Source organism: Haliotis rubra, unplaced genomic scaffold (genome assembly GCF_003918875.1).
Source record: "Haliotis rubra isolate DU_JTF1 unplaced genomic scaffold, ASM391887v1 Scf330, whole genome shotgun sequence".
Taxonomy (NCBI): domain Eukaryota; kingdom Metazoa; phylum Mollusca; class Gastropoda; order Lepetellida; family Haliotidae; genus Haliotis; species Haliotis rubra.
This window is the reverse complement of record NW_025767003.1, coordinates 555,223-570,868: the sequence shown is the minus strand read 5'-3', so window position 1 is coordinate 570,868 and position 15,646 is coordinate 555,223. Positions and strand designations below refer to the sequence as shown.

The window sequence follows — 15,646 nt, the reverse complement described above, 5'->3', positions numbered from 1 at the left end:
GTTGAAATTATGTGGAGATATACTGCAGTGATGATGAGCGTGGAAACATTTCTATTAAAATATTACTGTAGAAATGGATAGGTTGAGCCTAAATGCCCCAGTACTCAGACACACACTCAATCATTCTCTAATCATCCAGCATGTCTTTTACTCTTTCATACTAGCACATGCTTTAAGAAACACACTCACTCACAGTCTCACTCACTCACCCAACTAAAACTCACTCATCACTGACTCCATCACCATGTTGCTCACTCACTCTGTCCATTTCATACGATCACATGTTTTATGATGCTTGCTCGCCTGCTCTCACTCACTACTCGCTTCACTCTCTCTCTCTCTCCTCTCACTCACATTTCATATCTATCACATGTTTTATGATGCTTGCTCGCTCTCTCTTTCTTTCTCTCGCTTTTATTTCACTCTCTCTCTCTCTCTCTCTCACTCTCACTCACTCTGTCCATTTCATACGATCACATGTTTTATGATGCTTGCTCGCCTGCTCGCTTCGCTCACTCTCTCTCTTTCTTTCTCTCTCTCTCTTTATTTCTCTCTCTCTTTCTCTCTCTCTCTCTCTCTCTCTCTCCACTCTGTCCATTTCATACGATCACATGTTTTATGATGCTTGCTTTCGCCTGCTTCTCTCGCTTCTCGCTCGCTCACTCTCTCTCTTTCTTTCTCTCTCTCTCTTTATTTCTCTTTCTCTTTCTTTCATCACTTTCTCTTTTTTACTCTCTCTCTCTCTCTCTCTCTCTCTAAAACTCACTCTGTCCATTTCATGTTGCTCACTCTCACTCTGTCCATTTCATACGATCACATGTTTTATGATGCTTGCTCGCTCGCCACTCTCTTCTCTCACTCCTCTCTCACTCTGTCCATCTTCATATCTTTCTTTCTCCTCTCTCTCTGCTCTCTCTCTCTCTCTCTTTCTTTCTCTCTCTCTCTCTCTCACTCTCTTTCTCTCCTCTCTCACTCTCTCCTACTTTCACTCACTCTGTCCATTTCTCACGATCTCACTCCACATGGGTTACTTTATTGGGTGACCTCTTTCTCTCACCTGCCATCTCTAGTGGTTTCTTTCTCTCTCTCTCACTTACTCTTTATTTCTCTCTCTCTTTCTTTCTCCCTCTCACTCACTCTGTCCATTTCATGCGATCACATGTTTTATGATGCTTGCTTTCAGCCTGCTTCATTTCGCTCACCTTTGTTTCTCTTTCTCTAAGACTCTTTCTCTCACTCTGTCCATTTCATCACGATCAAATGTTTTTATCCCACATGGATAAGCTCAATGTGTGAAGCCACCTCTTTCAGATCACATATTTTGTCCTCTTTCATTTCATCTCTAGTCGGCTCTCTTTTCTCTCTCTCTCTACTCCGTGACTGTTGCTGGATTCTCATATTGCTAAAAGCTGTGTTTTAAGCGTAAAACTAAATTACAGTTCTAATCCCCACATAGGACTCCGCCTTATTCACAAACTCTCACTCCAGTCACTCAACCACTCACTCACCTCCTTTAACCTCTCACTCAGTCACTCAACCACTCTCCACTCACTCTCCTCCTCTCTCACTCAGTCACTCAACCACTCACTCACCTCCTTCAAGTCACTCAACCACTCACTCACCTCCTCAACCACTCACTCACCTCAACCTCCTTTAACCTCTCACTCAGTCACTCAACCACTCACTCACCTCCTTTAACCTCTCACTCAGTCACTCAACCACTCACTCACCTCCTTTAACCTCTCACTCAGTCACTCAACCACTCACTCACCTCCTTTAACCTCTCACTCAGTCACTCAACCACTCACTCACCTCCTCAGTCACTCAACCTCTCACCTCCTTTAGTCTCACTCACTCCACTCACTCACCTCCTTTAACCTCTCACTCTCACTCACCTAACCTCTCCTCCTTTAACCTCTCCCCACTCACTCAGTCCTCAACCTCTCACTCACCTCCTTTCAACCTCTCACTCTCACTCAACCTCCTCCTCTAACCTCTCACTCACCTCTCACTCAGTCACTCAACCACTCACTCACCTCCTTTAACCTCTCACTCAGTCACTCAACCACTCACTCTAACCTCTCACTCAGTCACTCAACCACTCACTCACCTCCTTTAACCTCTCTCCTTTAACCTCTCCTCACTCACTCACTCCACCACTCACTCTAACCTCTCACTCAGTCACTCAACCACTCACTCAACCTCCTCAGTCACTTAACCTCTCCTCACTCAGTCACTCAACCACTCCTCTAACCTCTCACTCACTCTCACTCCACTCACTCAACCACTCACTCTCACCTCCTTTTAACCTCTCACTCAGTCACTCAACCACTCACTCAACCTCTCACTTACTTAACCCACTTACTAACTCACTCAACCCTCACTCAACCACTCACTCAACCACTCACTCAGTCACTTACTCAACCCACTTACTTAACCCACTCCTTACTCTCACTCACTCACTCACCAACCACCCACTTACTTTCCAAGCCACTTACTAACCCGATCACTAACTCACCCACCCACCACCACAGTTTCTCTCACAACTAGAGTACATTAAGGTGAGCTCTCAGTACGATTCACTTCTATGCTCCTCACATGCATGTTGAACATGACAAACGAGCGTGGAGTTCAGAGATGCCGCCAGGTATGCTCAACATCACTTAGGCGGCATGAAACGATGACGTGTATGTCCTAGACATTAGTTTACTTCACACTTCTTCAACATCCATAGGAACCAGTGTTTATTCTTGCTGTATGTTAAATGGATTTGAAGGTGCAATTCTGAGGACTGATGGTTTTCTTGTCTTTTCTCATCCCCAAAACATGTTTTGAGGAAATGAGATGATATAACTATTTTTAGGAGTGGTCAGTTAGTACATTATTCCTTTAAACTTCAAGTTGATATTCCAAGAATTCTTGTATCTTTGGTGTGAATCGGTTCCTGCTGTTTACAGCATCCTTCAATGGTTATGCAGCAAGCGAATGATTGTTATTGGTACTGTACTTAAGAACCCAGGTGATACGATGCATGTGTAAAGCAATGGACGCTTGTGTCCATGGAGATTAGAAAAACAGGTGATTCTGGAAGTTGTTTTTGTTACAACTTGTAGAATTTCTGTTCAGGGAATATTGGTTGTGTCTGATTTTGTTAAATTTAGTAAAAGAAATTGTAAAAACCATTGCAGCTTGTCTAAATGAAGCACTCAAAAGTGTTGAAATTTAAAATTTTATAGATATTTTTCTCAAAATTTCAAGAAATGTTGTAAAAACATTTGATCCCACAGGAGTGCATTTAAAACAGATTCCACTGTAAGAACTTCCAGATATGTCTGGCAAACAAGTTCATCCACTGGTACCGAGTTCATCCACTGTTACCAGGTTGTGTAAACTGAAGCCTGAAGTGTTGCAAGTAGTATCCATATGCACAGGTTTAATCTAATTCAAATGAGATCTTTCAGACAATTCATTTCCATTCTCTGTCAACATTATGCAAACATACTCATTTAGGGTGAGAGAGTGCATCACATGGAAAGAAAAATCAAGCAGTGTCGAATGGAGAGTAATAGAGCCTCCGTCTATACATGCATGAACCATGTTGTTTATTACATCTGATTTTCTCTTGAAACCATGTATCCTCAATTTTGATTGGTCAGTTGAAGTTGGCAGATGGTTCAGGTCTGCTTTCAAGGTTTTTCAGATCTTGAAAGAGAGAAAGCTATGGACTTGGACTAAATGCTACTCTCCATCCCCAAGTTCCTTGTGGTGAGCCTAGTACCTCTGGTAATGGCAACCATTTTGCAGAAGAATAAATATCTATAATGATCACTAACACTTTGTCTGTGAAGATCAGGGTTAGAATTGGTCTTCAGCTGGTCCATTATTTGTCGCAAGAGGTGGCTCATTGGTAGATGCACGTCCTCATACTATCGCAGTTGCAGAGTTCGATGCTCATGATGTCAGTCTCTGGATGGTTTGGCCGAGACGGAATTATTTATGGACCACCATCATATAGATGGAATGTTGCTAAGTGCAGCATTGAACTAAGTAGCATTGAGGCGTAATTATAGTCACAGTTTGTAGGGAGGGAGTGAGTGAGCAATATTCCAGCAATATCACAGTGAGGGACACCAGAAATGGCCCAGATAGCATTCAGACGTTGGCCAAACATTGGCAATGTTGGCAAAACCATTGCCAACGTTGGGCCAATGTCTGAATGCTATCTGGGGGGCTTCACACATTGTATTCATGTAGGGAATTGAACACTGGTCTTCAACGTGACGAGCAGACGCTTTAACCATTAGGCTAACACACTAGACTAATGCTTAGTCTCTGAATATATATTTTGATTGTAGCAAATAAACCCACTTAAATTGAAAAGACCAGAGATTCAGAACCTGAACCTGAGGAAATCTAGACTTGCTTCATTTAGGCCTTTAGCACTGCAGAGAGGGCTAGGTTGTAGGGAAAATATATGTGGTTCAGGGACTGTGAGACAGACTACTACACCGCCCCCACAGTCTGTAACTGATGACCCCTGAGGTTCAAATATTGTTTTCAACATGGCTGCCATTTTGCATTGCATTGTAATTTGACAGTTTTGTTCAAAATGAGTTGTCGATTCATGTATTATTAGATTAAAGCTACACATATCTTTTTGTTTCTGGTGATATACTTCGGGTATTTATTAGGCATTGCTGTAAGCACATATAGTGCAGCTGTATATATATATATACTACCCATCAAAAGTTTAGACTCACTAGTGTAAATGTAGTCACTTACTTCTGTACTTCTGTCAACTGTTCTAAACTAGATTTTGCAAAATATTCCATACTGTTAAAAGGTACTGTTAACACATGAACTGATGTATTGTAAAACAAATTCGTAATGTTGAAAACATTATTGTCATGAAAAATCAGTAAAAATTGGCGAATTCTTAGCAAAACTTTACTCCAAAATGCAGCTGTTCACATGCACGATATTTGCACATGCTTTTCAACAATTTGATGCATGATCCTCGTGCAATTCATCTGCATAAGGTTTGCAGTTGGTTCCCCCAAGTTAGTGGAGAAATCAGTCTTCGATGTAACCATATATATATACATAACATATAGTGAGTGTTTTAAGTGAGTCTAAACTTTTGATGGGAAGTATATATTGAATATTGACCTTGATTTGACCTTTGCACAAACAGTACAAATAGTAACGTGTATGACAAGCATGCAGTTTGAGACAGAATCCATTAAGCTGTCCCAAATGTTGTTTTAGTTTTTCAGAAAGTATAAACATCAACAAGTCTTTTACATAAGCAGATTTCAGGGGAGATGTGGATAAAAAAATATAATGTATGGTAAAACCATCATTTTGACTCAAGGATTTTATCATGGACACTGGGCAATTGTCATGTTGGAAATCTTGAGAAACTTGTTATTTTCACACTTTTCGCCTGTGCTCATGCATAGGATAGTGTCAGTATGACAAAACTTGTAAGTGCAAGAAAGAAAATTCATGTTGTCGGCCAATGAATATTTCTGATTGTTTTCATCAAAGTACTTCCCGAGATGGAGGAAGTTTCAGCATTTGACATTTCCAGTTGGTCCTTACTTAGTCTGACTCATCCTTTAGGGAAGTGAATTTTATTGTGTGAATGTAGAACATCAATTTACACTCTAACTGACTCCACTGCACTGTATCAGAATTGTTTAGCCCTGATATTATGTTTTGGCAGTTAAATGTTATTCTGTTTCCACAGACATGATGTGTTAATTAGAAAATCAGCCATTTCATCTGGTTATGTGAGTGAAAACAAGAGCAAAGCAATAATGCCGTTCAAGGTGATAACTTTCAGTACAGCATTGATCATAAAGTAGCAAGGTTTTATTGGGTGCAAGGGGCCATTTGTAAGAAGAGTGCATAGATATATGGACTTGCCTCGATACTGCCATATATCAGTCTATCCTTCATCCATCCATAGATCAATCTATTTGAGGAAAAGTGCATGGTTATATGGACATGCGTCCACCCATCCATATATCAATCCATCCTTTCTTCCTTTCATCTTTCCATCATCCATTTCTTCACCCTCCTTCCACCCATCCATAATTCCTTTCTTGCAATCATCCATCCATTCATCCATCTATCCTTCATCCATCCATCCATCCATCCATCCATCCATCCATCATCCATAGATCTATTAAGTATTCCTTTCTTGCATATATCCATTCATGCATCCATCCTTGCTTCCATCCATCCATAGATCTATCTAACCTTTGCATCCCTCTGTAGCTTCTTCCTTCCTTCCATCCAACCATCCATAGATCAATCTATCCTTCCTTGTGTCCTTCCATTTTCTGTTCCTCCTTTCATCCTTAAATCCATCCATATGTCAATCTATTTTCCCTTCCTTTCATCTTACCACCCACCCTTCTTCCATCATTATTAGGGGTGGTGGGGTAGCCTAGTGGTTCAAGTGTTTGGTCATCACACTGAAGGCCTGGGTTCGATTCCCCACATGGGCACAATGTGTGAAGCCCATTTCTGATGTCCACCGCCGTGATATTGCTGGAATATTGCTAAAAGCGGCATAAATCATGCTCACTCATTACACTGAAGGCCTGACTCACTCCTTCCATCATCAATAGAAAATATCCATCTTTTCATCCTTCCCTCATTCATCCTTCTTCCCATCTTCCCATCCTAGCATCCATCCATCTTTCGATCTTTCAGTCCTATAATCTATCTTCTTATCCCCGCTACAACGAACTTGCGAGGGATAGAGAAATGAGTTCAATCCGTCCGTGCGTGCATCTGTCACACTTTGTCCGAAGTATATCTCCTAAACTATTCGTGATAACTTAACCAAACTTGGTACACATGTCAACCATGATCCCCAGATGTGTCTTTTGGGGTTTAGACCCAGATATGAATTTAAGTTTTTGTGGTTTCCATGGAAATGAGACTTAGGCTGTGGCTATGAGGATGTCATCTTGTCCGGAGCAGATCTTCCATATTATACATGCTAGCTTCATCAAACTTGGTACACATATCAAGCATGATCCCTAGATGTGCCCTTTGGGGTTTAGACCCAGATATGAATTTTATTTTTTGTGGTTTCCATGGAAACATGACTTATGCTGTGACTATGAGGATGTCATACTCTCCTTCCACTTTGCTGTACACACTCCAAAACATTTGACATAATCATAACTAGTAGACATATTCATAAAGAGTATTTTGCCATTACAGGGGATATTGATGACTTTGTCTTCTTGTTTCCTTCTTTCCATCTTATCATTCATCCATTCTTTATGCCATCATTGCATCATTGGTCATACCTTTCCATCCAATCATCTATCATTCTTCCATTATCAATCTTTCCTTCTGTCCTTCCTTTCCTGTATACTGTCTGTCCTTCAATTCATTCATTTGCTGTTGGTACTGTGGTCACCTACATGCTGAGCCCCATAACATGTACGAGAAAGAGTACCCATGACTCAAACATATAGGCCAAGGTAAACGGCAGAGATAATTGCCCTTGTCAGAGGTAACGTGATCTGGCTGGCTGCACCATAGGGCCACTGTAGTAAACCTACTGCGCAGTGAACTCTGTCGAACTTCATCTCCTACAATACTGGGATCAAGTCTGACATTTCAGTGCAGACATGTTCTTGTAATTTGCTCAAGAAATTCAGAATTAGGTTCTATTTGGGGGGTGGATAATTTTCAATTTATACCATGATTTGTAGTAGGTGGAAGTACTCTGTATGTACAGGATGATGAACATGGTTGGGAAAGAAGAAAACACAAGTTCATTGATTCATTTCAATTGGTGATTTATAGCATGGTGAGGTTTCTTCTCAGTGTGGCAATCCAACAGGATTGGTAATGATTGGAAGGATTTCTGTTATAGTTCCTGTCGACATTTCAGGCAGGGTCATTGGGTGTTTTAAGTTTATGTTCCCTTAATCTGCAACATTCTGATTATAAGAATGAGCCCCATAAATCCTCAAGTGTGTGAGGTGAGGTGAGGTGAAATCAGGTTTAACGTTGTGCTTGAGAATATTTCGCTCATATGACGACTTGCATGCGTGTGTATGTGTATGCGCGGCTGCTTGTACTAGCCCAGGCTGAAGCTGGTTTTATAGTGCTAGCCCACTGAGATACCATGCCATAATTAAGCATGAATACCCCACTCAGACACATTATACTGACTCCAAGCCGACCAGTTCTTGTTGTACCCATAAGCCAAGCGCCAGGCAGGGACCAACAAGTACCCTATTTTAACGTCTTTTGGTATGACGCGGTCGGGGATCGAACCCGCGACCTTCCGCTCTCCAGGCCCTTAAGTGTGTCCAGGTGGGGGGTCATGCAAGGATACTCCATATGGGGATTGTGTCTATGCCTTATGCTTGTAAGACATGACTAACTTAAGGATGTGAAGTTTAATTGTGTTTTTGGACATGGATTGCCCAAGACGTTGATGATGTTGATGTTGAGCTCAATGACTCAGCTGTATGAGATTGGTATGAGTATATTCTTGTCGAATATCAGTCCAGAATGTGTGACTGAAAAGAAGTTATGATTAACTATAGAGATATAATCAGATGTTTCTTGGAATAGAATACATACAGCTTTATTACAACCAAAAAAGTATTCAGACATTTTGTGATTGACAATTTGTGGACTCCATTGTGGATCACAATCTAGTGGATAGAGCATCTTGCCAGAGAGTGAAAGGCCACTGAATCGATTCTCTGGCTGTGTCATTCAAACAAACTTTAAAATAGGGTATATGTTACACTAGCAGGTGCTATGTCTCAAGGGGACCATACAAGAACTAGACAACTCATAGCGACTGGGTGCTAACAGCTATAAATATGTAATGACTAGCTATATACTGTAGTTGAAATAATGTGATGTTACTGCTCATCTTAACATTACTATGTTCTGCAGGGTAAATTTTTTTAGTTCTGAACTGTAAGAACAGAAAGGTTTAAAAGCCCTTTCCAAATGCTATCAAACATGATGATTTGGTAAAATTGTCATATGGCTGAAATTGCAGATTGCTGTCGGTGTGTTTCTGAAACAGGGCTGCGTTTCACAAAGCAATCATAGTGCTACGACTCTTGTATATCCTATACTTTAACATAGACTTATGGCAGTCGTAGAGCTAAGATCGCTTTGTGAAACAGGACCCTAAATGTGACTTTGAGGCTCCAGATACACAGTGCCCTAGTCTTAATCTGCGTCATCAACATATCGAGATATAAAAGACGTTTGCTGCATGAGCTTATCAATAAACTCCTGTTTCAGGCATAAAAAAAATTCTTTCTGTCATTTACATTTTTATAATCCCATGTTTCCTTCTATTCCAGGTAAGTACATGATGTGTTGTCAAGAAAGCAGTAGCTGAGTGGGCTGGGGTAAGAACACTGGACATATCACACTGCCATGTTGAACTCATCCTCTTTGAGCAAGGGAATTATATTTCTGGTGTGAAATGAATGGGTCTGTGTCCTTCAGGCTGATTGGTTAATCATGATTACATGAGATATAAAGTCTGGAATGGCCTGGAGTCTCGGTGCATAAATACTTCTCTTTTTATAGATTAGGTTTTATATTCCTTATCCAATATTTAAAATGGTGCCTGATTCAGCTTGAATACATGACATGTTTTTATGGATTACAACTTGTTTATATTCTTCATATGACGTTTCAGAGCTAATTCCTGCTTCTTCATCAGGTGAATGCTGAGTCAGTGCACAGAGTGAATATATATATAGATAAAACATGGTGGGAGAATGCACAAAGTTAACAATATAACTACGATATACTCCCCATTCAGCTTGTTGAAATGGATATGACATGAAATTAAATATTAAGTGTGATGAATATTTATTTCAACCCATTTAATCTGTGAACAGCGCCTGTACTTCAGAAATCCTCAGTCTCTGAAGAATAGTTCCAATAGTAACACTTCATGACAAGTCAGTAATTATTTGAAGTGTCAATCCTTTTGGTCTTTCTAGTCTTGTAAGGCATGTATGTTGTTGAGTTACCAATGTGGCACCTAAGAATTGATACACTATGAGATTGTGATGATGGTCACACATTGTAATGGAGTTTGTAATTTTAAAAGTTCTCACTTCCAAGGTAAGAATACCAGCAAGTGAAGGATGTTGGCAAATTGAATGTAATTAATAATGAATATTAAGTTTATACTATAACTGTCATTAGATTCAGAAACCATATGCCCTACTGCTGCAGGTAAATGATAATTGTTGCACCATTATGCAAACTGACATGGCATTTCATCCCATCTGTACTAGTGCTGACCAAAGACAGAATCTCTTTCATTTGTCACAGTAATACAGTTGGATGACTACCCAGATAGCATTCGGACGTTGGGCCAATGTTGGCAATGTTGGCAAAACCATTGCCAACGTTGGGCCAACGTCTGAATGCTATCTGGGTATTCTTGTTTCGTTTATAAAAAAGAAATGGCTGTAAAGCCATGTGCCTATGCTGAAGAAAAAGGCCAGGGATCACAACGATTTAGGGAGGTAGTTTTTTCAAGTGAAAACTGAGCAAACAATTTCACAAAAAGTATCCCTAAAAATGTCATGATTTTTTACTTTTTGGTTCAGTTGAGAATTAACATGTGCTCTATTTCAGAAATGACGTCACCATGTCCATATGCCTTATCTCTATCTGAGCACAGAATGTCATTTATTTGTGAGAGTAATTAGATTGAACCACTATGTTTAGCATCGTGCCATTCATGTCTATCTCAACATGAAACTATTGTGCTAAATGGGTAGGAGGTATTAATCTTAACACGATAGAAAAAATAATCAAGCTTTTTACTGTCTTATTTCATCTGCACCTTATTATTTTTAGCTTTACGTATGTCCTTGTCAGCAGAAATGAGACAACATGAAAACCATACTGAAAGACCAACAAAGGATGTAATTATTGTTTTGTGAAGTCTTCACTGCAAAAACTGAATTCTGTAATGCATTGATCACAAACTCATTCCACAAAACATATTGATGGTTGTGTTAATTAACCAAGTTGAATTTGCATTTTTGATGATTTGTATTTTAGTCCATACCAAAAGGTATCAGAATCTGCAAAGTTGCATGTGACCTTTAAGCATGAATACACCACTCAGACACAATATACTGCCTCCCAACGCCAGGGAGGGACCAACAAGTACTATATTTTGGTATGACGCGGCCGGGGATCGAACCCGGACCTTCTGCTCTCCAGGCGGACGCTCTTACCACTACACCACGGAGGTGGTCACTTTCTGAGAGAAGGAGAAGATGCAAATGAATGTTATATAATAAAATTCAAAAAGCAAACCGAAACATGAATCTCATTAACCAATTCAGACAATGGCCTACTTTTCAACCGATCCGAATTTTCTCTAAACAACTATGGTTACACTGAATTCCAATTCCTTGTTTCATGAAAAAATGGTATTTACAAACTCATTTTAATTTTAAACCTTAAAAAAGTCGTATTTCTATATTTTATGGCGAGGTTCAGGCAGCATCACCTTAAGTAACACACACACACATATGTATATATGTATATAAAAATATATATAGAGAGAGAGAGCGCAAGAGAAATGGAGATAGAGAGAGCAAGAGAAATGGAGATAGAGAGACTGAAAGAGAAGGAGAGAGATAGAGACAGAGAGGGTGAGAAAGAGAGAGAGAGAGCTAGAGAGAAAGGAGGTCAATAATTTGCCATCATCTCAGTGCCTTGATACCATCACGTTATCTAGGTCAAATTTCCTTCCATTACAGAATTGCTTCATATCATAACATAATTTCAATATAAATGCTTCAGATCTTGAAGTTGCTAATGCAAAGTCGTGTTCTCCATTATCAATCAATAAACAGTGCTGTGTAATGCTGAGATGTCCCTTTCAAGAGTTTTACCATTAGCTCAGTAATCCCACTCCTTGGCAGGATCATAGCTGGGCTGCAGAAAGAAATTGGGGTTATGATGCAATTGTGTCCTTTGTCTTCATTCTTATGTTGAGTCCTCTCAGACAATGTCAGATCTGTTTTAATTAGCCTGGGTCTTAGAAAAAGCCATATAACTGGATTTGATGGGATTATTACTTAAAATTATATTTCATAGAGTTTTACAAATGATTTTTGTGTATGTAATAAGACGTATGCCATAGTTTTGTGTTTTCACTTGGGATTTATCCATCAAAATGTGTCTCAAATCACCCAGCTGTGAAAAGGGTAACCGGTAGGAGTGAGTGAGTGAGTGTGTTCCTTCAAGCCACTTTTAGCAATATTCCAGCAATACCAAGCGGGGGTACCAAGTACTATGAGATGAGGAGTCATGATGTAAATATGTGCCTTCTCTTCACTGCTATGTTGATCCAATGATTCAAACACATTCAAATTAGGTTTAATTAGGTGCCATTATTTGAGATTGCCATTGAACTAGAATCGAAAAGGGTGAAATAAAATAATCTCAAGGCCAAAAATGTTCAAAATCTTTGAAAAGAAATTGTATTTGAAAATTCATAGTGTTTGATGCATGTTTGGGTTTTTTCCTGTGTTTGCACTTGGAAGTTATCATTCAAATATTGCCACTTTTCACAAGCAGTGAATGGGTACCCGGAAGGATGACAGGGTAATAGGGTTGTTTACCTAGCACATTATTGACTGCTTGGGTTGGATTATCCCCAGGGAGTATAAATGCAGTTGGAATGCACACTGGTCTGTTGACAGGGGTAATAAATTCAGCTTTGGGCAATGGTCCTCAATGGAGTGATGATCTGCATATAATGCTTCTTGTTATTGCTAATAATAATAACAATTTAAGAAAATATATATTATTACGGTCAGCTTTCATCTGATTCGATGGTGTTCAAATGCTTGAGGATACATATGTCTATTGGGAAAGGTTGGAGGCATTCAGGAAATGGTTGTAATGACTTACCCCTGAAGGTCCGGGTTAGAATGAACCTTCAGTAACCCATGCTTGTCTCCCCGTGAAGGTCCAGTTAGAATGAACCTTCAGTAACCCATGCTTGTCTCCCCATGAAGGTCCGGGTTAGAATGAACCTTCAGTAACCCATGCTTGTCGTCGAAAGAGGTGACTAACAGGATCGGGTGATCAGGATCGCTGGCTTGGTTGACACCTGTCATTTGTTCCCAATTGCACATGTCGATGCTCATGCTGTTGATCACTGGATTGTCTGGTCCAGACTCGATTATTTACAGACCGCTGCCATATAGCTGGAATATTGCTGAGTGCGGCGTAAAAATCAACTCACTCACTCATTCACTGTAATGAGTCTCCTTGAGAAATTTTAATTCAAGTGAGAAATTTGCAGCTGTCAGAGGAGACAAATGTATGAATCCACATCGCAGATCCACTAAGTCTAAACCATCGAAATGAGGAAATAAACCAAACCTGAAAAGCTCTATTTTTTATTCCATCAAATGCAAACTTACATGTTCGCCACGCACGGAAGTGAGCAAACAATTCATTAACACTACACCAAGACAGGTCAACTTTTAAGTGTTTCAGATCATTTATTTCATCTCAGATGTTGTTCATATATCACGTGAAGCCCATTTCTGGTGGCCCCTGCCCTGTTTCTGGGCCTAGATTTTCGAAGCTCTCTTAGCACTAAGATAGTCGTAAGTGCCATACATTAACATTAACTTTACAACTATCTTACCACTATGAGAGCTTTGAAAATCTAGGCACGGGAATATTACTGAAAGCTTTGTAAAAACATAATCTCACTTGCTCACTACAGTCCGTTCTCATTTGAACCCAAACGGACTGTACCATGGAGTGAGTGTGAGTGAGTGAGTGAGTTTAGTTTTACGCTGCACTCAGCAATATTCCAACTATATGGCGGCGGTCTGTAAATAATTGAGTCTGAACCAGACAATCCAGTGATCAACACATGAGCATCAATCTGCGCAACTGGGAACCGATGACATGTGTCAACCAAGCCTGACCACCCAATCCCATTAGTCACCTCTTACCATGGAGAGATTAATAGCTCAGCATCCTTCCATATTGTGAACGTCATATTTTAGGAATTCAAAGTTTGATCTGTGGTGACCATAAAACATATTTTCTAATTCCTAACATATTTTATTTTACAGAAACAGGAGACTTATAATGTCTGTAACAGTCTTGACAGTCATTGACATTGTATGTTGTATATTTACATATTGGTGATGGGGTTGCTGGTTGAGCAGGATATGCTTATCTTGGAGTGAACACCTGGTGTCTGATAGTGATTCAGATTCAACACAATTAAACTGTTGACAATGTTGAGTATGAATCATGCGATGGAGTCTGTTTCAGCAGAGATTTCTCATGAGTATGAAAATAGTTTTGTCACGAGGGTTGCAACGATTCTCCCAGACCTCAATTTGATTCGATTTTCGATATTGGACCCTCGATTTGATCATTTTCGATTCGATTCTTCATACAAGTAAATACATCAGATTTCATTTAACTCTGAGAGTCCGCCTTTTCATCGTGAAATCCATCGTCAACTTGGCGATGTCTACAAACAACAATTGTCATTTTATAAATAGCCCAGCATCAACCAATCACATTTCGTCTTATTTAAGCACTCCAAACTGCTCGAGCAGGAGTCAAAAATACGTTCTGGCTGTGTGAAAATAATTTAAGTAGGTATTCAAATATCGAATCGAAATACTGATAGTGGTTTCACAAAAATCGAAACTAAGGTGTCAAATTCAATTTTCAATGAATCGAACTGAATCGTTGCAGCCCTATTTGTCACATTTTTACTTTCAATAAATACATTTGTAGTTTAGGCTGCAATCAGCAATATTCTGATTCCTAATTTATTCAGTAGATACATTTAGAAATAACCAGATTTTGTGGTCTGGCCATAACAGTGCCCTTGTGGCCATCAGTCAATGAATGATGGCAGTATTGGAGCAGGGAAGCTCTACATAGTATACGTCTGCTTCCTCATAGATCAGATTTGTCCCATAAACTATTTTTGTATACATCTACATTGAAGCCAATATCTGAAGTACTCACTAATTTTTAGATCAAGGATGTCTTTCTAAGACTGCTTTGTGCCTACTCTTATGTCCAATTTGAAAATCATCGTTCATCCCTGAGATATGACGAAGACCATTAGACAACCAACTGATGATGCTACTGCTGCAAAGCAAGATTATTTTCGGGACTGTTGAGTGACGTTTAACCCACATACAGACATGTCCACAATTGGTGCTGCTGAGACATTTTCCCGTATTACCCAGTTGGTATATAATGATGGTACGTAATGAAAGAGCGATTAGAACACCTGTGGTATTTTGTAATGAAGAAATCATCCTTGTACCAGTATGAAGCTATAGAAATCGTAAATCTTTTGAAAGAAATGTGGAACACAAGAACTGTTCCTAATTTAGCAGAGAAATCAACGTCAAAGCCATTATGAGCTACTTTGGAAATAATGACAGGAGATAAGAATAACATGGGCACTGAAAAATCGGCAGCCATTTTGAATCTCCAAAAAGGGAATGAAGCTTGTGTGCTATAATAAGATTTGATAAGGAGAGGATGGTTGGAATACTTGAAGAGCTGTGATATACTGGGA

At 39.6% G+C, this 15,646-nt stretch overlaps 1 protein-coding gene across 1 annotated transcript in view; it reads left to right on the top strand.

Annotated features, from left to right (window-relative positions):
- The window catches only part of LOC124284213, a 179,589-nt gene that overhangs the window by 80,173 nt on the left and 83,770 nt on the right, over positions 1-15,646 (top strand).